The sequence below is a fragment of the Lissotriton helveticus genome, chromosome 9, assembly GCF_964261635.1.
Source record: "Lissotriton helveticus chromosome 9, aLisHel1.1, whole genome shotgun sequence".
NCBI classification, from domain to species: Eukaryota; Metazoa; Chordata; class Amphibia; order Caudata; family Salamandridae; genus Lissotriton; species Lissotriton helveticus.
In genome coordinates, this window is record NC_136070.1 from 135,324,174 (window position 1) to 135,330,859 (window position 6,686).

At 36.0% G+C, this 6,686-nt stretch overlaps 1 long non-coding RNA gene across 1 annotated transcript; it reads left to right on the forward strand.

Moving 5' to 3' along the window:
* Window positions 1–4,598: 4,598 nt before the first annotated feature.
* On the forward strand, window positions 4,599–6,417 carry LOC144782662 (uncharacterized). The gene is made up of 5 exons (XR_013601196.1): window positions 4,599–4,657; window positions 4,747–4,796; window positions 5,425–5,540; window positions 5,632–5,720; window positions 6,214–6,417. It is a non-coding gene; the product is annotated as an uncharacterized LOC144782662 (long non-coding RNA).
* Window positions 6,418–6,686: the final 269 nt, after the last annotated feature.

Genomic DNA, 6,686 nt, shown 5'->3' on the forward strand with positions numbered 1-6,686 from the left:
ACGTCTTTAGTTGTAAATAATCAATTTTTTGCCTTTGTTTGAACATTATGTATTATATATAAATGTTTTTTAAGTGTGAAAAATGAAATGAATAAGTAAATGAAATGTAAACAAAAGACAAAAATAACAAGAAAATATACTATAATCAAAATAAAAAGATTGAAGAATTTTTGTATAAACTCACTGTTTCAGCACACGTTTATTTGAATGTTGTGGAGGGTCTATCACTATGTTCAGATTCTGATCTAGGGATTATCGATGCCCTTAGAGTTTGCTACACTTTTTTTCTCTACATAGTTTACCTTCCCTACGAGTAGCTAACTGAGTACATTGTAGGGGCCCCCTTTTTTCCATTGAATTTATACTCATGGCCAGTCCATGAGGGGTCTTGTCCTTTATATCATTCCTTTGTTTTGTCACAGTATATAAGTAACTGTTTCGTGTGTAACAATAGAACACCGAATAGTGTTTACCACAGTCTCTTTTTGCCAGATCTATTTGTATAATTCACTCATCCTTAATACTTTGATGGTGTTCTGGGGTATTCTAGCCAGCAGTTCCGTCTTTTATATACTTGTATCTTCCTTTCTATTTTTTTGTTGTTATTTTTTTCACCCTCTGTTGTTTCATCGTTCCATTGATACTAAATCTAGTTATCGTATTTATTATGGCCACACTTAAATCTCATGGCTTTAGTGACGAAGAATTTGCCTCTATGGTAGGTTCTTCGGTAAGTTTTGATACCAGAAACACATCAAACAATGAGCAATGTGAAGATCTACTAAAACTATTGGCCCTTAAAAAGAAAAGTAAAAGAACTGAGTTACATGGAAAATTTATTCTAGACTATTTAAAAGCAGGAGTTATCCCACAGGGTCTCCAGATAAAAAACATCCCTGGTCTATTTATCCACTTAAAGCACTTTCTTGAACGTTGGTCCCTCATTTCTAACAGATGCTCGAGGGACCACATGATGCTTATAGCGGAAACGGTCAGAGAGGTCTTAGATGAATTAGCGAAAGAAATTTCAGAGCTTGAGGACAAGATCAAAAACTCTACAATAATCACCGATATCAAAAAAAAGTTAGAAGATGTAGAGATGGACCTTAATTCATATAGTGACTATCTGTTTAAGCGCAAAATGGATAAATTACAGAAAGATTTACGCTTTTTTAGTATGGAAAAAGTATATCCATACCTGGCCGATAATTTCTATGCCCAAGTAAGTGATAATGACCTAGAATATAACACCCCTTTAGATTCAAGATCAAAAAACTATTCCACTTTTTCCAACTCCTCAGATTCAGGAAGTAACTCAAGTATGCCACCTTTTCAACCGAGGGGTAATCGTTTCAGATCCAATCAAGGGTATAGACCTTTTTTAGGGAGACGTCAACCGAGAAGAAATTGGAGAACGAATTATCGATCCCAATATCGGCCACAACAACAATACCAATACAACCAACAATATCCACCACAAGAACAATATCCACCGAATCAACCATATCAACCACAGGGTCCCTATCAGCCCCAATTCCAGGACAATCAGCAGAATACGGAGAGATATCTAGAAACGAGAAATGCAAGGTATTGGAGACAATGAATACAATACCTATCTTCAATCTGAGTAGCCATAATACCAACTCAGCGACTCTTGCAGTACTCTCGAGAGGTCTCTCGTTTGTCCCCCACTCTGGTTTGAATAAGTTCGAACTATTCAATGACATGATGAGCTTTTTCCGGAAAATACGATTAAAAAACTTTTTCTCCCATCAAGAATGTGAGTTACCAGAACCTAATAGATCTGGTTTGTCACCGAAATCGATTTTTACTCCGTCTCTGGATCAAGTTGATCCGGAAATAGGAATTTTTGAAAAAATTGTCACCTCCAAATTACAAAACATCACTAAGTATATACCACACACCCCCTACAATATCTCTACTGATGAACACAAAGCATTATTACAACTGAAAGAATCAACTCAAACAATTGTGAAAAGTTGTGATAAGGGAGGGGGCATAGCCATTTTCGATACCACCAACTATATCGAAAAAATGGTAAACATGCTTAGTGATACAAAATACTATTCTAGAATCACTAAAGATCCAACAAGTATCATCAAAAATAAAATCACCAGATTAATCTCCAAAGCTTTAGGTAATGGAGATATCTGTCAGAAAGAGCATGACTATATGAATATAGGAAACCCAAAAATGGCTAGTATATATGGGATCCCCAAAGTTCACAAGAACGAACAAGATCCCCCCCTTCGTCCGATAGTTACAACCATCGGAAGTGTGACAGAACCCATCTCAAAGTATATAGATGCTATCTTGCGTCCACATATAGAGAAAATTCCAGGTCATATTAAAGATACCAGACATGTAATTACTCAGTTTGAAGGCACCTCGTTCAATGCTCACCGTCAGTGGATGGTAACACTGGACGTAGAGAGCCTTTACTCTAATATTCCCTGTGAAGGGGCGATGGAAGCCACCAAGTGGTTCATTGAGTCCTTTAACATTGACTGTAATATGTCATTTATTCTGGACTGCCTCCAAATTATTCTGGACAACAACATTTTTGAATTTGCGGGGCAACTCTACAAGCAAATCAGAGGAGTCAGTATGGGCGCTTCGTGTGCACCCACAATTGCTAACATCTATGTGGCTCTATTTGAGGAGAAGTTTATTTTTAATGAGGTTGCACCTTTTTTTGAATCGATTTTTTATTGGTCACGTTTTATTGATGATATTATTTTCATTTGGGATGATAACGAGGATGTTCTACAAGAATTTGTATCTTGGTTGAATGCCTGTGATCCCAATTTAAAATTCACGGAGAAAATGAGTAACTCAGAAATTGAGTTTTTGGATTTGAATATCAAACATCATGAAGGAAAGCTAATCATGGACCTCTTTACTAAACCGACAGCACGTAACACTCTCCTTCATTACAGTAGTTTCCACCCCTCATCACAAAAAGATAGCATTCCCTTCAGTCAATTTCTGAGACTGAGGAGGAATTGTACCAGATTGACGGACTATGACCAGAGGGCTACTGTAATGAAGGAGAAGTTTTTAGAACGCGGTTATCCGCACAGATTGATACGGGACTCTTTCAAAAGAGCTAGGTATTACGACCGTCAACATCTCCTTACAGGCACCAATGTTAAACGGGATGCCAGTTTAGTCTTCGTAACTAGGCACTCCATGTTGAATAAACAAATCCAACAAATTCTGTATGCGAATTGGCATATCCTTAATGTCAACAAAAGCGGAAATGAGATTATAAATAAACCTCTTTTTGCTTACAAGAAAAACAAAAATATCAAGGATATAGTGGTCAGATCAAGGATGCCAACTCAGAAGGCCATGAGCCAAAGAGATATCATCACTGGGGCTCCAGTGATTGGAAATCATAGGTGTGGAATTTGTAAAATTTGCCCACTAACTATTGAAACTGCAGAATTTACGTTCAACAATATAACTATTCCCTTGTTAACCATGACAAATTGTAAAACTACCAACATTGTTTACCTTTTAATCTGTCCCTGCAATAAAGGATATGTTGGTGAATCCTCGCGTTCTGTATGTACAAGAATCACGGAACATAAGTCAGCGATTCGTACACGAAAAATAAATGCCCCTCTAGTGTCACACTATCTAGATAAGGACCATAAACATGAAGATATCCAGTGGGTAGTTTTAGAAAAAATTGTGGCTAAAGCCGGCATTAACATAGACAAAATTCGTCGCAAACGTGAAGTGTTTTGGATTTTCACTTTGGACACTTTTAAATCAGGCCTTAATTCCGAAATTCCATGGCAGCAAGCAATCCTCTAACAATATTATCAGGGTATGATCTCAAATATAGACATGTACTTAAAATTACTGAGTTCCACTGTGTGACCCTTTTGACGATCTGGTGTCACATTCATGGTGATTAATATCATAAATATAGTGTTTGACCTAGTGACGACAATGTCCATCACGCACTAAATTGATGCATAGAGTACATATGCCACTTCATCCAAACATTAAATATCGTCTGGTTATAAACATATCCTGTTTAATTCATGTTTCTGTAAAAAAATGAGGTTAATGTTTTGTCAGTTAAAATATGTGGCTTTCAGACATTATTTGCATTCGAATTAAGCGATATATTTTGCTCTGTGAGATTATTACCAAAAGACAAATAAAAGTCTTTTTTTCAGCTGCTCCGGTGGTTTTAAACGTTATAACTCAAACCCCTGAGTAGTCTGTTTTCGATATCTCGTGTTAGGGAGTATGACTCGTGACTCATTTGTAAGATGTCATCGAGCCGCGCCTTCTTGCAATTGGTAACAGCTGTCAGGTATGCAGTGCGGGCTAATGAGAGCGCGCTTTTTTGAATATATAGCCGGAAATCACACAGTTTGTCTAGATCGCGGACATCAGAAGCACCGACCGATCAGAACCCCCGTCCGAGCGCACGAGAGTCCAAAGACGAAGGTATGCGTTAAATGCGAGCGAAACCCTTTTCGGCGTGACAAGACTTTGGCTTTAGATAAGGGATTAGGTTTGATTCCATTGTATCCGTCTTATGCTTAGGTTATGGGAAGCCTGCCCCACGTGAACCAATATCTGGCGGATTCACCAACATCAATACGCTAAGGTAATGGGACATATAGACAGGATAAGAGTGGCCATTTACACTATGGTTATGTTTAATACAATAGTGGCTTCTTTTTATTTCCTTTACAGTGTTCAAACATTAAAATATCCAGCATATGTATCGGCGTCACTGCGTCAAGGTAATGGCTTCAAGAGACAGGATTAGAGAGGCTATTTTCATTATTACTATGTTTAGTACAATGGTGTCGTTCTATTTTTTAGTGCATATTTACTACAAAGAAACTGATCACGACATTTGACAGTGTTTGCTGGAATACGATTAGAAAAATAGGATGTTGCCTTGAAAGATTTCAAATAATAATCTTTGGATATCTGAGGTAGGAATTCACCTCCTGCAAAGTGTCCTTATGGGACCTTTTTGGATGCAATGCATGTGGTTATCTAGCCATATTCACAATGATTTACTATTAGCGTCATCTATATGTATGTTATGTTCTCCTACTTTGAATACAAAATCAGAATATAATTTTTTACACAATTGCCGCCCTGTTAAAATTACGACCTTTGTGAGGCAATTAGGATATATACTGTTAGGATATCCCTTTGGTGCGCAATTTGTAATTATGTTTACACTGCTGTTCGGACTAGATCTTATTTGATAAAGATGGGGTTTGTGGTATAATAATAATAATTTGCCATAGGCCTTAGTGCAGTCAAACTTATAGAGTGTGAACAGACTCTAAATTAAAATAAAGGAAAGGTGAAATGACATATAAATAGTAATCCCTTTTGCTCTCATTAATTCAGAGTCAGGCTACTGGAACAAAGATCCAAAAGACACGTTTTTATCGCCAATTGACCTGATTTACTAAAATCAACACGTGACTAAGTGCGCTGAAAGTCATCTTGCAGAAATAAATCAGGTATATCTTTAATGTAGAGCAGTTAAGAGAGTATTTAATAGTATATGGTAAAACATTAGTATCTAAAAAAGATCGCATGTCTACTTTTCAGCATATCAGACTCGATATAAAAATGAAATAAAAGCTGTCGCCATAGGAAGCGAAGTCTCTCGTTTATTGATTCGACACCTTGACAATTATGTAAGTAAAAATGTGTGTATCCTATTTTATTAGTAAGGGTAACTTTAGGGTGAGTGTATAGGTACTTTATCTATATCTACATCTATCTTGTTTTCTAGATTCTTTTCTCTTTGAAGCACCATTCTGTAATATGGAGCTGTTGGCCTGGGAACCCTTCAGAAAAACTATCATAGTTAGGAGTGTAATAAAAATTTATATACTCTAAGTGACTATTTTAATATAAGTATACTTAGTTTAGCCAATATTGATAAATGATCACCCACAATGTAACCTGGCATGTATAAAGTAAATAACTAGATGGTCTGGCCTTAAATTAAATTGAGTGGTTGCACTAAGATGTTAACACTGTATATATATATATGCATCTGTACTGTAAATGTTATAGACCCTCGAATACAGAAACTGAAATTGTATTGTAAATAGCTGAAATTAATGTGTATGTATGAGTTGTTGATATATTTATATTTTTTCTGTCTTTGTTTTGTTTGTTTAGGTTATATCACTCTTTCTATTTTATATAAAATGTACGAATGACGGTCACCTGACGAAGGCCTTGGGCCGAAACGCGCGTAGTTCTATTCAACCGCATTGCCTTCATCAATTATTCCAACGACTGAATATCTCGTATATCACTGGGTTTATTTGTTTTTTGAAATTGTGGATATGTAATTTTTCTGTTTTCACTTATTGTCTTTGTACGTCTTTAGTTGTAAATAATCAATTTTTTGCCTTTGTTTGAACATTATGTATTATATATACATGTTTTTTAAGTGTGAAAAATGAAATGAATAAGTAAATGAAATGTAAACAAAAGACAAAAATAACAAGAAAATATACTATAATCAAAATAAAAAGATTGAAGAATTTTTGTATAAACTCACTGTTTCAGCACACGTTTATTTGAATGTTGTGGAGGGTCTATCACTATGTTCAGATTCTGATCTAGGGATTATCGATGCCCTTAGA